Raw genomic sequence first — 18,730 nt, forward strand, 5'->3', positions numbered from 1 at the left:
TTTCCAAGTGGCGGTTGGGAACCAACTATTCTTGTTTCAAAACTTCCTGCAGCAAACCTAAGGGTTTTTCTCAGAAAGGACATTTTCTTGTGACACATTTTGGTTTTGACAAAGCTATAGTTGTCATCAGGAAAACCTTAGGAATTAAAATTTTGATTCAGCTCTACTATAGCGTGAATAGACAAGATAGAGAAAGGAGGGAAAACAGAAGCACAGAGATGAACTTGTCTCAGCTCAGTGCCCTATCCACTAGACCACGCAGCCTCAAACTACCTCCTCAATCTGTGAGGAGATTTAGTTTTATATTAATAACACATTAGCATCTTTCATTAAGGATCCCTTAAACTTTCCATAAGATTAATTAAATATGTCTGAGGGGCTTCTGAGGTTATGTAGAGCTGTCCACATTTTAAAAATGGAGAAACTTAAACAGGTCAAGTGACTTACCCAAGTACAGAATGAGTCCACGGCACAACTGAAGTGAGAATAGAATCTTACCCTGTTTGCAGTCAAAGAGATTGTGGACTTTACAATTCACCTTCCAACGTGTTAATTCTTTTAGTTCAAATGTAAATCTTAGCTCCCTAACACTTCAGGCACTTAAGCATATGAATATATTTACTGATACGAGTATTTCTATTGACCTAAACAAGACTATTCACACAAGCAAAGTTACACACATTATTAAACCTTTGCAAAATGGGGTTTAGTTTATTTTGATGTCTTGGACCTAATTATTTTTTATTTCTTCTAAGTGGATGTATTCAGGAAAATTATTTAGAACAGCGATTCTCAAACTGTGGGTTGGGACCCCAAAGTGGGTTGCAACCCTGCAGGGCTGGCTCCAGGGTTTTTGCCGCCCCAAGCGGCAAAAGAAGAAGAAGAAAAAAAAAAAAGCTGTGATCGCACTAGGTGGCAGTTCCACCATGCCGCTTTCTTCTTCAGCGGCAATTTAGCGGCAGGTCCTTCCCTCCGAGAGAGACAGGGACCCTCCGCTGAATTGCGCTTTGGTTCTCCTCCCCCCTCTAACCCCCCCCCGCCCCAGTGGGGCGACTCGGGCGGGTTCAGGCTTCAGTCCTCCCTCCCAGGGTCATGTAGTAATTTTTGCTGTCAGAAGATAATGAAGTTTGAGAACCCTTGATTTAGAGCATACTCCTATTTAATAGTTGGTTAGTATTGGTTTTCTTACAAAAATATGTATCACGACTGGCTAGCACCATAACTTAGTGGCTGTTCTCCTTTTATGCGTGTGTGTAAGCCCCATTACCATGAAGGCCTTTTTGGAATGCCTGTCTCAGAATTCTAATATCGACTATTAATGTCCAAACCCCTAACCTCTTATGAGATATTTATAATGTGGCTCTCTCTAGGGTTTAGCAGTAAGGTGGATTTAATCTTATAATTCATCTTTTAAGCAATAAAACTGTAAGACAGATAAACTGCTTTGCTAAAATGAAGCTTTTATCTGAGCAAACATACCTATTGATGGCCCAGGGAAAGGGCTGTTTTTGTATCCGGCCCAATAAGTAATGAGTGTAATATGCACCACTACAGACATTATCATTTCAAAGTCTCTTATTTTTTTAAGAAAAAAAAGTACAATATGTTTGTGGCTGTCAAGGAATTATTTCTCCCCCAAATGAAATATTATTTGCTTTATCGCTTTAAACTTCTGCGGCTTTGATATTCATTGTCACCTTAATTATCTTTCTGTCTTACTTTGAAGGGCAAAATATGGCTTAACTATGGAGCTAATGCTGTTTCTTTCTCTTCTTTGAAGGCAGCAGTGTTTTGTTTTATTGTCTGGCTTGCCAGGCTGAGTCCCTTGTAGTGAAGATGCACTGTGACTGATGGGCTGCTTGGCTTTCTGCTACTGCACTTGACAACTTCATCTTCGGCTTTTTCAGTGCAAAGCAAATGATACACTAGCTAAGGGGAAAGGATGGACTATTGGTTAGGGGCCTGGACTAGGACTCTAGCCCTGGGTTCAATTCCATGTTCCACTACAGACTTCCTGTGTGGTTTGGTTAAGTCGCTTAATTTCTCTGTGCCTCAGTTCCCCAGCTGTGAAATGCCCTACCTCACAAGGGGCTGTCCAGGGGGCTGCTAAACTTGGCACTAGGTGCTCCTATGAACCTTACAGCTTTGGTTCTTTTATTTAAAACCAGGTTCCCCTTTGACTTTTTGAATACAGTCCTAGCATATCTAGAGAGCCTCATCCTTTTCTGTTCTTTTTTTTCTTTCCCTCCAATGGGCAGAATATTTGATTCTAGTGTGACTGCTAAACATAGTCATTATGTTCTATCAATACAGTTGTACAAATGGTACAATTTTCATGGGCTCACATTGCAGTCGTCCTGTTTTATTGCATTATTTCTTTCTTTTGCTTGGTGATGTTTGAAGCCTTTGCAATTAAAATTGAGCATTTCTGATGGTTTTATGGATTCCCAATGTGAATTTCAATGGCAGGCCTTGGAAGGAGGTGATACTGTCCTTCTTTCTAATACAGCCTTTTCATTACCAGCATGCTACTGTGTTTTCAGTGGATTATAATAAGCACCTCTCAATTACTATTGATCCTTCTTTCTAATTTAATGCATATTACACTGCCAGTGATTGTGTAGCAGCAGCAGGATTACTTTATTATCTGTAGTATCTTTGTATTAGTTTACAGTTAGTACATCAGTACCAAGATCCTGCAGGACAAGTAGCAGCTCTGTTAAAGTTTGCACCAACCTGCCTTCTCATTACTGAGTGAGACATTTCGCTTTTGTGTGTGATGTTTTTGAGAAACAATTAAATAAACGCTCTTATATGTCACACGGAGTGGGGGGGGGTTGTTTTTTTATTTCAATGCACTGGTTGTGACAAGGTTGGCCAATGGAGGAGTATGGAATCCCACATTCCAGTTCTCTGGAATGTGGGGGGGGAGATTGGTGAGCTACAGATGACAGATTGCATTTATAATTAATTTTAAGTTTGAATGTGTGAAATATTAGAGAATAAATGGTTAGTACTCAGAGCTGGCTGTGGAATTGGAGTGAGAGTTGTATTGCTGACGTGCTAGATTATATAAGAAATGCTCTTTTTAACAAAACACCACTTAATAATAAAGAAGTCATCCACCAAAAGCGATTGCAAAGTTTTATACCCGGATAAATGGTCTGTGAAATAAATATAGACAGATCTGACATGAGAACACCTGGATGTCCATACAGCTATTTTTCCTCTCTCATGTATTAAACAAGTCTCATCCTGCTTGTAGGGGAAAATGGGTTCTAAATTAGATTTTAGTGAACAAATGTGGGTTGTTTGTTTTTTGGTGGGCAAGGAGGTCTTGATTCTACAAGTCCATATGTGATATGCAGCAGGGAATGCAAAGTTGTTGTGGTCCAGCACAAATGAAAAGGAATGCTATTAACCATGTCAGATTAAGTGCCAGGCATGACCTCTGCCAGGTGTGATAGGAAGTCTCAAGTGCCTAAGTGCCCAGTGTAGGAAGATAAGTAGTTTTATCTTTATTTCATTGATGGCGTAAACAAGGCACCGAAAGATTGCCCAGCTTTCTTTAGCAGGTTAATAACAGAGCTAGGAGTGGAACCTACCTCTTTGCCTCTTAACCCAGGGTCCTATTTATTAGATCATATGGATAGAAGGTTTTTGTTTGTTTGTTTGTTTTTTAATAAAAATTAGCTCTAAGTTCTTCAGGTAGGTGAAAACTCTTTGTTTAAATGCAAACCATTTGAAAAGTAGTAACAAAGCCTTCATAAATATATCTTGTGTGGGGTTTTGGATATCAAGGAAACAGCATCTTTTGTTTGTTTGTTTTCTAAATACTACTGTATAATGGTAACTAGATTCATGGATTCCAAGACCATAGAACTTCCCTAAAATAATTCCTAGAGTAGATCTTTTTAAAAAAAAATCCAAGCTTGATTTAAAAATTTCCATCTTGGAGAATCTACCACAACCCTTTGTAAAGTGTTTGAGTGGTGAATCCTCTTCAGTGTTAAAAATGTATGCTTTGTTTCAAGTCTGAATCTGTCTTGCTTCAACTTCCAGCCATGGGATCTTGTAATACCTTTTCTCTGATAGGTATAAGAGCCCATTATCAAATATTTGTTCTCCATATAGTTACTAATAGACTGTTATCAAGTCACCTCATAACCTTCTCTTTGTTACGCTAAATACATTGAGCATGTTGTCATCAATATAAGGCAGGTTTTCTAATCCTTTTATCATTCCCAGGGGTGTTACCTGAACTGTCTCCAATTTCTTGGATTTCCTTATGAAATTTGTTGTGAAATGTAATAGAATGATTTCTTCCTTTTGCAGCAGATTAATCTAGAGATCTGCACTCAAGACTAGAAATATGCCTTCATGAAAAGGTGTCTTGCAGTGACCCTTGCTGTCTTGGCTTTAAGGTATGTGAAACCACTTGTTATACTGCATGTCGCTTCTAACTTTTTGTTTTATGGTAACTATTTACTTTCACTTTGTGGAGAGAGTTTTGCCATTGTGCTAAGGAGAAAAATGTATTTGAAAGACAGATCACTAGAATTGAATGAGAAGTTTGCATTATTAAGGCCGCAGAAGATAAATAATTTAAAACCATATTACAATTCTCCCAAGCTTCTGAAATATAGAATAATAGAAATGTAGAACAGGAAGGGACCCTGAGAAGTCATCTGGTCCATACCCTCTACAATGAGGCAGGACTAAGTATTATTTAGATCATCCCTGACAGGTGTTTGTCTAACCTGTTCTTAAAAACCTCCACTGATGGAGATTCCACAACCTCCCTAGGGAATTTCTTCCAGTGCTTAACCACCCTGATAGGAAGCTTTTCCTAATATCTATTCTAAATCTTCCTTGCTGCAATTTAAGCCTGTTACTACTTGACCTGTCATCAGTGGTTAGGGAAAAAAAAATCACCCTCCTCTTTATAATGACCTTTTACATACTTGAAGATTTTCATGGCCCCCCGCTCCCAGTCTTCTCTTCCTCAGACTAAAGAAACCCAATATTTTCAGTTTTTCCTTGTAAATTGTTTTCTATACTCTTAATCATTTAGATTAAGGATTAGCCCTCCACTGGGCTTCTCCTGTTTGTCCACATCTTTCCCAAAGAGAGGTGTCTAGAACTGGACACAATACTCCAGTTGAGGCCTTATCAGAGTTCAGGAGAATGGAAGAATTACTTTCTGTGTCCTGCTTACAACACTGAAACAGTGTTGCTATGTTCTTAAAAACGAAACAAACAAAACCACAACCACCCCAAACTGCTTTATCTTTTAAGAGTGGTAGCCGTGTTCGTCTGTATCAGCAAAAACAACGAGGAGTCCTTGTGGCACCTTAGAGACTAACAGATTTATTTGAGCATAAGCTTTCGTGGGCCAAAACCCATTTCATCAGATGCATGGAGTGAAAGATACAGTAAGCAGTGTATATATATGAAAAGATGGGCAGTATTTCATATATATACTGCTTACTGTATTTTTCACTCCAGGCATCTGATGAAGTGGGTTTTAACCCACGAAAGCTTATGCCCAAATAAATTTGTTAGTCTCTAAGGTGCCACAAGGACTCCTCGTTGTTTTATCTTTTAAGTGTGTTTAAAACAAAGTAAGCTTTATGTTTGTTTTTTATGGTGCAAAAAAGAGCAAAGTGTTAAAAATAAGGGTAACAATTAAATATCTTAAGGGAATGCAGGCTCTATCATGTTGTACGTTTTATTGTTCATTTTTTCTGCTATTATTCACTCTCATTTCTCACATCTAGTACACTAGTCCTAAAACACTATGCATTGAGTCAGCATCTTTGTATTCTGCCCCAATCCTCATAATTATTGCTTAGTTTACTATATGTTTTATGGCAAAGCGTGACAGGCCTATGTCAGTGTACAAGGGAAATCATCATGAAAATGTATCACGTAATAACTTTGCAAGCTCTTTCTTACTTATCTATATTCTATAGGTAACTATTCTCAATGTTACAAATACTGAGCACTGACCTTAAGCATAATTTAATTTGTGTTCTCGTTCTCTCTCTCTTTCAAATCATGCAAAATGAGTATTCTTCAATTAGTAAAGCCTTTGGATCTCAGTAGCGTGGCATGCATGGGAACTGAAGATTAGGGGAAGCAAGAATCCAGTTCTAATTTGCAAGTAAAATTTATTTAACCTTTCCCCAAACTTTAAACAGCTGAATATTAATATGTGGGCTGTTCTCCCTAATTCTCAGATTTACCTGTGGGCCCTATTCATCCCCTATTATTAACAGATATTGGATCGTGCCTCAGAACTGTGATCCAGATGACAGTTTGAATTTTGAACATCCCAGAAATTCAAAAGTGTTCAGCTGCCTGGTTTTGGTTCAGACCTGTCTCTTGATATTTAGAGCCAGATAGTTACTTAGAGCCTGATCAAGTCTAACAGAAGTTTTGGGTGAGTATGGAGACCCTGATCAGGTTTTTAATAATACTTCAAAATTAGTGAATTCTCCTCTTGATGAGCGTACAAGGCTAACCTCAGCTCTTTAGGGTGGGACTGCAAAACAAATATCCTATCACCTGTCTTCTTCTGTTGTAACTGATTTGTTCTTCCTCGTGGTCATACCACTATGTAATGGGTTGATCTGTCCTTCCTTCAGCATTAATGGCAGTTGAGCACTCATCAAATGGGGACTATCCCTCGGAGACAATTACAAGAGTTTAAAAATTTACAGTTAATATGCAGAGGTTGGTACTTAAAACACTGCAGTTAATGACAAATATAGTATCTGAGCTCTCTGGGACATACCACAGTTATTCATACATTACAGGTAGGTAACTGCTGGGGAAGCTGTTGTGAGCACTGTATTTACCTAAATTGCGGTCATTGGACGAAGGTGTATAAAAAGATAATTTTAAAAAGCTTTAATAAATTGCTGATAAAGGGAGTTGGAAGGAACTTATAATGGTGAAATCATGTGACATTGGAACTTTCACTAAAATATATTGAGGGAATTATTGTGGTTGCCATTTAAATATTCATCATTTTCCAGCGGTTACCACATAGTAATAGCTGAGGGCTGGCCTACACTAGGTGGGGGGGGGGGGGATTGATCTAAGTTACGCAACTTCAGCTACGTAAATAACATAGCTGAAGTTGACTTACTTAGATCTACTTACCGCGGTGTCTTCACTGCGGTAAGTGGACGGCCAACACTCTCCTGTCGACTCCGCTAGGGTTACCATACGTCCGGATTTTCCCGCACATGTCCGGCTTTTTGGTGCTCAAATCCCCGTCCGGGGGGAATTGCCAAAAAGCCGAACGTGTCCGGGAAAATGCCGGCATCCCTGCCCCAGTCCCCTGCTTACCTGAGTAGCTCTGGCAGGCCGCGAGCCGCAGGTGGATTCCCCGCAGCGGCGACTGCTGCTGCTGCTCCCCCCAGACACCTCAGCTCTGTGTAGCTAAAGGGCGGAGCTGCCCGAGTGCTACCGGCTTCACGGTTTGCTGGGCAGACCTCCAGACCCTGCGCCCCCAGCCGGGCGCTTCCCCTCTTGGGCTCCGGCTGCACTGGGGAAGCGCCTGGCCCGAGGCACAGATCTGGAGGTCTGGGGGCTGCCCAGCAAACCGTGAAGCCGGTAGCGCTCGGGCAGCCCTTTTCGCGTGGCTGGGAGGGAGGAGGAGGGGGAATGCGGGGCGCTCAGGGGAGGGGGCGGAGTTGGGGCGGGGACTTTTGGGGAAGGGGTGGGGCCAGGGCCCCGTGGAGTGTCCTCTTTTTAAAAACCTTTAATATGGTAACCCTAGACTCCGCCTGCATCTCTCGTCCTGGTGGAGTACCAGAGTCAACAGGAGAGCACTCGGCGGTCAATTTATCGTGTCTAGACTAGACGTGATAAATCAATCCCTGCTGGATCGATCGCTACCTGTCAATCCAGCGGGTAATGTAGACAAATCCTGAGATGCAGCGGTTTCCCCTATGTACTTTAATGGGAAACAGCTGCAGTATCTCAGATTTAAGAGTATAGAAATTGTGACTAGTCATCCACTATATGTGCCTCCAATTGTCTGATGTAACAAAATAAATGCAGATAAAATTGTACACATGAAATCCCTATTTCCATGCTGTAGGTTCTTAGTGGAAAAAATAACAAAAGTCCTATAACTGGATTCTGGAAATGACAAGAGAATCTCTACTTTGGCTTTTAAGTTCTCAAGGTTGGAATAGCAGGCAGGAACAGCCTTCCTGTTTCTTTTCCTTGGAATGTGGGCTCTTGGACCATCCACCCTTTGATGTTGACCCTGGTGTCACACACACTACACTCTGTAGCTTGTAAAGATGTTACTGTTGTTGCATGCACAAGCGTGAGCAGAAGCCAGTTTTATGACAAGGATAGCCATGTGCATGCCCACATCTGAAAGCAATAGGGTGACCAGACAGCAAACGTGAAAAATTGGGACAGGGGTGGGGGACAATAGGAGCCTACATAAGAAAAAGACCCCAAAATCCGGACTGTCCCTATAAAATAGGGACATCTGGTCACCCTAGAAAGCAAGCTGGAGTTGTGCATTGGCTAAGGTATATACAGTGATAAAATCAGATGTTTTTCATAGAATTGTAGAAGTAGAGAAGTTCTCTTTTCATCTAGTTCCTCTTTCCAGTGTAGGGTTGTTTCCCTGCAATATATGTATCTTGCATCACCTGTTTTCTCCCCATCCAGGACATCTTACATTTTATGAAAGATATTGTAAAATACCCAGGAGCCCTATTTAAAGAAGCACAGTAAACTTCAAGCATGATGTGCCTGTACTGTGTTTTTTCCTATCAATTCTTTACATAAAATGGAAGGGTTGTGTACACATTTCTTTCTCCTGCAGCTGCTCTGTACAGAACTTGGAATAATTCAAATAATTGAATCTAATAACACATGCTTTAGAGATATTCTAAAGGATTGCTATTAACATTGACTTTTAACAGAGCCCCCTGTACAGCAATTATATGAATTGTGTGGTTTGACTGAGGAACTTTAGACATTAATATTCAAAATGATGATACTTTTGATCATAAAGAAAGTAATCTTATTTTACATAATTGTTATCTTTGTTCTTTTTTTATTATTATTATTTTAAAGTAGGCATTATGGCTGTTACCATAAACCTAACCATATTATCACAGTTGCCTGGCAACTGGGGAAGATCTGTTGAAGGCCCCAAAGAATAAACAGAAGATTCAGCAACAGTTTGGGTCATCTCTAGAGCTGTTGAAGACTGACTTGTGCATTGGGATTTTAATATCTTAACGTGTAATGATAGATGAGTTAGGCTTGGTCTACACTACCCCCCCCAATTCGAACTAAGGTACGCAACTTCAGCTACGTGAATAACGTAGCTGAAGTCGAAGTACCTTAGTTCGAACTTACCTTGGTCCACACGCGGCAGGCAGGCTCCCCCGTCGACTCCGCGGTACTCCTCTCGCCGAGCTGGAGTACCGCAGTCGACGGCGAGCACTTCCGGGTTCGACTTATCGCGTCCAGACTAGACGCGATAAGTCGAACCCAGAACTTCGATTTCCAGCCGTCGAACTACCTGGTAAGTGTAGCCAAGGCCTTAGATTCATATGTTGCCCATCTTTCTTTGCATGCTCTTCTGTAAAAGCAAGGGGAATGACAGAAAATCCAGTATTTATTTAAAGAAAGAGGCAGCATGTTGTGAACTCCCACTCTGTATTCCTTAAGGGCGTTTTGCTTTAAGGCTGATAAGCACATTCAGTAAGAGAGATTACATTGCTAGACCTGACATGGACTATCATTGGATTTTTGAGAATTCTGTGTATTTGGTGATGGGATGGTAAGGATCAGTATTACATAGCAAACTCAGGAAACATCTGGTTTTAGAAGTTAGTGAAGCATAGGGGTAAGCTTGCTTTGAACTGTGATCTCTGTAGTAGCCTCTTCAAGATGGAGTCATTACTGGCTTAGTCCAAAACCACTCTGGGAATTACCACCAATTAGCTAAATGCCTAATAGCGATAAATTGAGACTTCTGGATCTTAAATAGAATGAATTCTCTGGGATTCAAAACATGGTGCTTGTAGGTAAAATATAATTTTTAATCTACTTTTATTTCCCATGTTTTAGTCACACCATCTCAGGCTGTGAATTCATCCAGTCCCTGATCTTGTGGAACAAGGAATACAAGAGACTTGACTGGCTTAAGCTATCAGAGTTGCTCTTTCAGTGAGAATTGTTTTGAACTGTGGGGGTTAGTATTAGCCCAAGAAGTGGCTTTTCCCTCTAGTTCGTTAATTGTGTGTGTTCTTTGGTTCATTAGGGAGATGTAATATGGTCTGTGGCTGTTGATGGCTGTTCTCTGGAAGATCTTTGTAGATAGAAGATACATTGGTGGCTAGCACTAGATTTGGCTCACAATGCCAAGCATGGGAGCTCAAGGGTGATTTCCAGGAATGGCCAAAGACCAGATGCCACCCCAAGAGAGGAGTGTCTTCGGTGCTCCCACCCTTTGTGGTTAAAATTTGGAATACCTTATTTTTAATGGCATTTGTAGCCCATTTCACAACTTTGATCAATTTGCATGCATGATTTATCCCCGTCATACAAGTCGATACATTTGCAGACTAGTATCTGTAAATCTGTATTGACTCATGCTAACAAAAAAAACAGCACCCCAAGCTTGGCACCCCAGGGGGTCGCCTGGGTTGCCTGCCCCTTAATCCGGCCCTGGCGATTTCCATTACAAGTCGGATTAAATGCAACAGTCTGTGAGGCTACATATTGAGTTTAGCAACTTTATTCCTATTTCACAAGGAGATTGTCTTCAATTATATAACTGAGTGCAATTGGGAAAACATGTGAATGGCTCGTGAGTGCAGATTGCTATGTGTAGCAAGTACCTTGTATATAGCTGATATTTGTAGACTGAGGAAATAGCATAATTTCTCACTCTTCTGCACACACATTTCAGTTGCTTTTCTAGAAAGACATTGTGTCCTAATAGTTAGAGCAAGGGTTGTGGGGTCAGGAGACCAGGTTCTGTTCCTGACTGTTCCACTGTCTTGCTGTGTGTGATCAAGTTAACTTTGTGTGCCTCCCTCTTAACAGCGGTCAAAAGGGGATAATTATATGTAACCACATTGGTGAAGCGCTTTGGGAATCTTTAATTAAAGTTGTGATGCAAGTGCAATATCCTGTGGTTGTTTGCTTTATTTAAAAAAAAAAAAAAGTAGATTGACCCTCTCCTCCCCACTGAGAGAGTTTTCAGTTCTCCCAGGAGTAAGATGAGACAGTCCCATAAGATTCAAGGCTGACGTTTTTAAATGTACTTTGAGACGTTCCTTGTGGGAATGGTGAAGTAAACGGACTTATTGGAAACCTTTGTTAACAAACAGCATATTTTACAAGGTGATTCTACATAAGGAGGATACCGAGACAACTGAAGATGGAACTGATCGGCTAATTCTGATGGAAGCAAAGACAGACCTGATAAAATTGGAAAAAATAAAAACAAATTTATCATTATTCATCTACTTCCATGAAGCATTGTACTCCTATATGCTTCAAATCAATTGGCAGAGCAACTATTAAAGAAGCTGATAATGTGTGTGCTCTCAGTAATGAAATTAAATTGAATTGTAAAAGTTTAAAAAACTATGTATAGGTAAGGTACAGAATACAAAATTATATCTGTCTATGCATGAAATAGCAGAGAGGCCAAACATCCGTGTTAAAATAGACGTTATAATCATTTTTAACATAATCAGTATATACAGTGAATAAAATTCTACTTCTAAGGTCTTATATCGATAAAGAATTGTCAATCTTTCTTTTAAAAATTTACAAACGTATCTTCCACCCCCCCACGCTCCCCCTTGACTTCCATGGCATTGTCGCTGAAGTTAAAGACTGGGCCTTATATGTCTGAGCCATATGAGAATCATATGCTCTTTCAATATAATAATAATAATAATAATAGCTATTGAAAATCCATATAAATAATGAAGAAATTAGCATGCTTATAATCCATCAGATCATGCTTCCACTGAATTAAAAAAGGAGAATTACACAACTGATTTTATTGGGTCCACAGATTGTAGTTCTTAGAACACATCAGGAGACCAGTCCCAGGTGAAAAGATAGGCAGCTTGTGGGGAAATGTTTCAATGAAAATTGATTGGAATGTTTCCAAGGTATCACTAAGTAATGACAGATTGCTGGATATTCTGGAAAAGACAGTTCTAATTTCATTTTATCTATGTTTAACAATACTTTCCCATTCATGTACCGTTATCACATATAAGAGCTAAAATACAAGGTCCGACATTTCCAGAAGTGTTTCCCAATTTTGCGTTGTCTAGAAGCTAAAACTACTCTGAAAATTGGGTGCAAGGTGCATCTGTTTGGGCACATAAAATTAGTATACAGCCGGATTTTTCAGACATGTTTACTTTAACATAAACATGACTGGTAGTGTTTAACTGTCTGAATTGCAATGCATACTTCATTAATATTGGTGATGTTTAGACATTTTGGTTTTGCTTGCTATATAAATGGCAGGAAGAGGTTCAGTGTTTGGATCTGAATTTAGGACCAAGACACTTGGATTGTATTTTTATAGTGCTTGTCCCAGCAGCAGATTCTACTGCAATACAAATAATAAATAGTAGTAATAAAGGTTGAATATTCTAAGGGATTTGGACATATTGGGTAAAATTTTCAAAAGTGCCTCAAGGTAGGTGCCCAACTCCCATTAATTTCAATGGGAGTTAGGCACCTCAAATTTCTTTGAGGATCAGGATCTTAAGTATCAAGATCACTTTTGAAAATGGGACTTAGGCATCTAAGTCTCTTAAAGACTTTTGAAAATTTTACCCATCTTCCACTAAAAATCCAGTTAGACTATTATTAGATAATCTCAACTTCTATTTATTTGTACTACTGTAGCACCCAGGGACCCAGTGCTAGACATTGTACCTGTACTAATAGATATGAATACAGTCTGTATCCCAAAGAGTTTACATTTTCATTTAAGACAAGATGCAGCAAGTATCCTCACAAGCAATAGGAGGCTGGTTAGAGAATGAGGCTAACAGTAATAAGATAAATTACATAGTCTAGCTGTGTGCATAATTAATCATCTGAATTAAAGAAAAAAACCCCAACATCTCCCTGACTGCCCCTCAGTCTAGTCATTATTGTTTGGATGTACGGTTTGTGTTTGTGATGGGTCTCGAGGAGAGATTTGAAAGAGATGAAGGTAGCACCTTCATGAATCAAGTAATAAGAGAAATAAAGTAATGGCAAAGTTCTTGGTTCAGGCTTGTAGCAGTGATAGAATAAACTGCAGTTTCAAATCAAGTCTCTGGAATACATCCCCCGCTGGGATGGGTCCTCAGTCCTTTGTTCAGAGCTTCAGTTTGTAGCAAAGTTCCTCCAGAGGTAAGAAGCAGGATTGAAGACCAAGAGAAATAAACTTACTCAATGTTCATGGGCATTTGGGCCCAAATTTTTGGTTTGAACCCACATTAGTAATTAGTATGCTTTATACCAACTGAATGCATTATACAGCACTACTTTTATCTGTATTTTAGGGAGACTCCCGGCAGTGCTAAACAATGTAAGATTTTCCTCAGTGCATCACAAAGCATATTCTGTTCAAAAGCACTAAAAACCAGAGCGAGACTGTTTCCAAAGGAACATCAGTACAATTGTCCAGAGGATAACAACCTCTTGTGCAGAAATTCAGTTACTAATTATGTTTTTATACCTTGTAGCAAACTAGAAAGTTTGTCTGTTAGGTAACTGAAAACTATATAGCATTTTTAATGGGACTCTGTGGTAATTGAACAAGAAACTGCCTGTTGTCAGCATTTCTTAATTCTAATTTTGTTGCTCAGGAATATAATAGAATGGTATTTCTCTAATGTGTACAACCTAGTGGTTTCCTGTTATCAAAAATATTTGTGGAACTGGCATTGTATCCTCGGAAACTGCTATAACACTTTCATTGGCTGTTCTTTTACGAAACTGAACTCGACTATTTTGACTCAGGACTCTCATTCACACAATACTAGGCCACTCAAATGGATTTTTGGTGTTCTGAGGGTTGGGGTGGTGTGTGTTTGTTTTTGTGACTCAGGAATAAAATCTTTGAGCTCAGCAGTTGGCAGTCTCAGGACTGCTCTACCTTAAAACTAGGGTGACCAGATGTCCCAATTTTATAGGGACAGTCCCGATTTTGGGGTCTTTTTCTTATATGGGCTCCTATTACCCCCCCACCGCCTGTCCCGATTTTTCACATTTGCTGTCTGGGCACCCTACTTAAAACAACTACAAGCGATGGAAACAATGTGGGAGATTGGTGTCAGCATGATGTAGCATATCCTGGCCATGCTGTTTTTCTCTAGCTATGCTGGCAGCGGGGAAAAAGAGTGGTGTGAGAGCTGATATGGTATCTCTACACTATGGGAAGATCATACTTGTGTTGGGTGATCCTCCCTAGGATGGTTACACCTGAGGTGTGGAACAAAGTAGCCATGCCAAAACTGAGAATCTGATCCAGAGCAGTCAAAGGGTGTATCTGAGACTGCACAATGCAGCAGGAGCAAAACTGAAGGGGTTCCTAGCATCATGTTCAGTTCTAGGGTGACCAGATGTCCTGATTTTATAGGAACAGTCCTGATTTTGGGGGCTTTTTCTTATATATACCTTTTACCCCCTCCCCCACCCCCATCACAATTTTTCACACTTGCTATCTGGTCACCCTACTCAGTTCACTAGATTCTGCTACTTCTCTATTATAGCACTACAGTACTACATTATGCTATAACAGCTATACAGAGAGACAGGAATGAAAAATACACATACGAGACAAAGCCTTTTCTTTGGCATGTCTGGTAACTATCCAACTGATGTGGCAATTTCCTCGAGAAGTGTCTGCATATAACTAGTATGTTTTATTTGTAAGTCACAGCTGGCATGAAGTGGAATAACTATTCTTACTGCTAAATGCATATTTAAATTGGTTTCTTCATTCTGTAACATTCAGATATTCCTTTGCTGGGCTTTTACTTTTCCCCTGGGACTTTACAACATAGAACATGTGCAAAGAGTGACCTAGGATGGAAAACTTTGTATGTGCCTTAAGCAACATTTGGCAGCCTGGGAAGGATTCTGATTCCCTACCTTAATTATGAACACACAGCTAATGTCTCAGTGAAAAATGTTTTGTTTTGCATTTGGCCTCTGTGCTGTTTGCTTTGCCTTAGCTTCCACCTTATCAGATATATTAAGACAGTTTATTGATTAAGGCACATCAGACAAATGCATGGAGTATGAATGGCAGAAAGGGGCATGTGTGATGAATTTTAGATCTCCTTTCCAGTGTTGGTTTTGAATTAAAACATCTATAGAAATATGTTTAAACGCAGTAGTTATGTATTAAGTAAATACAGAGCAAATAGCTGTGAGATTCTAAAATACAGCATAGTGACTGGAAGTGAGCAAAGTAATGCCTTATTGCAAATTTCAGCAGCATGGGAGAGCTATACTAATCTAAAAGTCAGCTTTTCTCCAGTTGGAGATGATATGGGTTTGTGTCTTTACTTCCTCTAGAACATATATATTGATTAGTTTTAGGAATAATGCATGGATCTAGTCTTTAATCCTAAAAGAGATGCATGAAAGGATAGTGTGAAATGATACTCCATAGCAGAAATGCTCTATGTAAGACATTCTAGTTGATCTTTATATAGTGATTAAGAACACACACATTGTAGGAATAAGCTATATGGGATATGTTTGTTTTAAAAATGGGCATCCTATCCCTACCTTCAGGACTGCACATTTTAAATCCTTATAAATGTTTTTTAGCCAGGCTATAAGGAATGAGTTCTGAAGATCTTTGTAATCTAACAGTTTTGCAATGGTAATTATTCTTTCAGCCAGGGGCTGCATTCCTTTTTTTTAAAAAAAAATCCCTTATGCAGTTGGGTCACATTAATTTAATAATGTATGCAGAAGTCAATTCACAGATTCAGAAAAATCATGCCCTATATATAAGCTTTTGCGCCAGTGAATCACAGGGGCCTAATTAAGTGTGGCACTCTGGTGACAGAATTAACATCTGTAGTTTTACATAGGACATCAATTAGCCAGTGTGGTCTGACTCACAATTTTGTTGCTTTCCTTCAAAATGGCAGTAACGTGATAGATCAAAATAATGCTCTTCAGCCTCTCTCCCTTGCAGCTCAAATTCCTATCTCCGTCACATTTAACCTTTTGTTCCCCAAAATGTGGCATTTCTTTTAATCATAAGTGATGGGTAACCTGAATTGAAAAGCAGTTGGGAAGGGGGAGATGATGAGTTACAAATGTAATGAAATGTGGCCTGGTATATAAATCAGTTATCAGCAGGGGTCAAACCTAGGACCTTCAGCAACAAAACCACAAACTCGTAACACTTGGGTTAAAGGAGACAATTCCTTCTGTTGTAAATAGCTGGCTATTATGGTTACAGGGGTCTGCTGTTTATGGGCTTTCTCTTCCTCATCTTGTTCCATTTAATTCAGTGGCAAAACTGATTGACTTCCGTGTGTGCAAGTTCAGGGCCTATGGCAGTGCACTGTATAAACAATTGAATTAACCGCCTCGGATTCATTTGAGTCATTCTTCTGACCACCTCTCTGAGATCGTAGACTGAGAGGTAGGCTCTTCCATCTAGGGGAGGGATTTCCCCAACTTCTTTTGGGAAGGCTTAAGCTATGAAGTGGAGAAGATTGTTTAATGCAGAGTAGGAGTTGCCCGACACAAGGGTTCTCTTGAGAATGGATGGTGATAAAGGAGCTAGTATAAACACTTGCTAACATTGCCCTCTAAAGGCTGAAAAAATAACTTCATGGTAGCACCGTGGATGAATCTGGCCCATTCTGTTTAAACTGTCACACTCCATGTGCATTCTAGTCAGGCTTACCAGGAACTCGGCAGGAACTCACAGCTCCTACGATCCTGGAATCTGTGGGAGATGCAACACATCAAACAGTTTTGTTCCCCTGGCAACCTGATGTTTGTGTTTCCTTAATAAACTGATTGGTGGGTGAGAGATGAGGCATAAGTATTACACGAAATGTTATTTATAAAAGTTCTCATTGCTGCCAACCCACAGTAACTTATACACTGCGTACATTTTCTATTGCTTGTTTATAGCCTACCCCATTGGTAGGTAACACTACACCCTACGGAATACACCACCTTGTTTTTCGATAAATCTGAACCTGCTACCTATAGTGAGCAAAAAAGAAATAGCAAATAACTTTGTGTTCTTTATGATCCTCCAAGTTCTGCAAAATTCACATTTTTCACGTGATTTTTTCCCACCATCATTAGGAAACTTGGACTCCAACAGTGGGCTATTTGGGAAAGGAAATAAGTGGAGACAGACCAAGGATGCTTTATATTGTATTTTAGATCGTAAAAGTAGGGTATAACTCAAAATGTAGAGCTTTATAAATAGGGATCCGTATATATATACCCGCCAGCTGGGTCTGCAACTGCTCCAGGACACAGTAGTGCAATCCCTGTCAGCATGCTGGGGCCAAAATATTCAGAACTGTCAACTAATTTTGGGTACCCTGAGTTTTGGGTGCCCAACCTGAGCTGCCATAGGCCTGATTTATGCCAATGGAGGTGCATAACATATTTGTAAATCAGTCCCTTGGAAAAGATTTACTTTTCACTTGCACTAGTGTAATTTCATCGACTGTATGCCATCGTAAGTGAAGGGAGGATGAGGCCCCGGGTGTGTCAGGCCGGGAACTCAAATTTAGTGCACACATGAAAATGTTGGCCTGAATCTTTAGTGCTCAGTTAAGATTCCTAGTGTCAGAACTATACTGTTTGGGGAAAGGAAGTGCCTAAAGATTAGGTGCCCTGCAAGAGTACTTCGGAGAGCACACTCACCAGTGACCCTTCTTAAACCTTTAGAGAAGGTTTAGCTTGCAATTGAACAAGCACAGGCCACTGATGCATGCCATTGTGCTCGGATGGTAGTCCTACAGGCGTGACTCCATCTCTCTACGCATACCCCTTTCCAGATTGTTCAGTGCTCCTGGCAGCACCTCCTCCCCTGCACTTGGAGAGTGCTTGCCTGTCTTCTCTTTGGGAAGATAAGGAGCCAGAAGGTGATCCCTGTGTCTATACCCCTTCTAGGGCATCTGCAGTGAAGTGGTCCCAATTTCATTCCTTAAGTTAACACTGTTAATCAAAACTGATCTCTCAGTGTGGGGACCAGGTGTCAGTCAAAACCATCTCCTAGGCTGGCACTGAAGTATCCTTCTTAGCCTGGGAACCATTTGCCAGCTTTTGTTGCTCCACAGGATACAGTCTGACTTGGTATGTTCAGAGAAACAGCTGCTGGTAGAAGTGCCCTGCTACCATTAAGAGAAATAATGTGTTGTGGAAGTAGAGCAAGGCCTGAGAAGGATTGGAAAGGGATTTCAATGCAAACCGTCTCTTCTGTGAGCAAGAGTCAGGCTAACTGTAACCCTAATAACGCAAGACTTGTAGAAGCGAGGATTGTGTGAGGCGAGTGGGAAAGAACTGTGTGAGAAGTTGTTGCGACCTTGAGTAGGTAATATGGAATGTAGACTAGAGTCTAAAGAAGTGAGAAAAATAAGATATCAGGATGACCTATGTATAAACAAAATGCAGCTGTTGCTTATTATTGTATGTAACA

General features: G+C 40.1%; 1 protein-coding gene across 3 annotated transcripts in view; it reads left to right on the forward strand.

The window, feature by feature from the left end:
* The window catches only part of NAALADL2 (N-acetylated alpha-linked acidic dipeptidase like 2), an 899,698-nt gene that overhangs the window by 213,429 nt on the left and 667,539 nt on the right, over positions 1-18,730 (forward strand). For 2 of the 3 annotated variants that reach the window (XM_054039851.1, XM_054039852.1), the window contains exon 3: positions 4,336-4,424. The gene's annotated coding sequence lies outside the window, so the exon portion shown is untranslated. The remainder of the gene's footprint in view (positions 1-4,335; positions 4,425-18,730) is intronic. The other variant, XM_054039853.1, reaches the window with a different exon arrangement.

Source organism: Malaclemys terrapin, chromosome 9, assembly GCF_027887155.1.
Source record: "Malaclemys terrapin pileata isolate rMalTer1 chromosome 9, rMalTer1.hap1, whole genome shotgun sequence".
NCBI lineage: Eukaryota > Metazoa > Chordata > Testudines > Emydidae > Malaclemys > Malaclemys terrapin.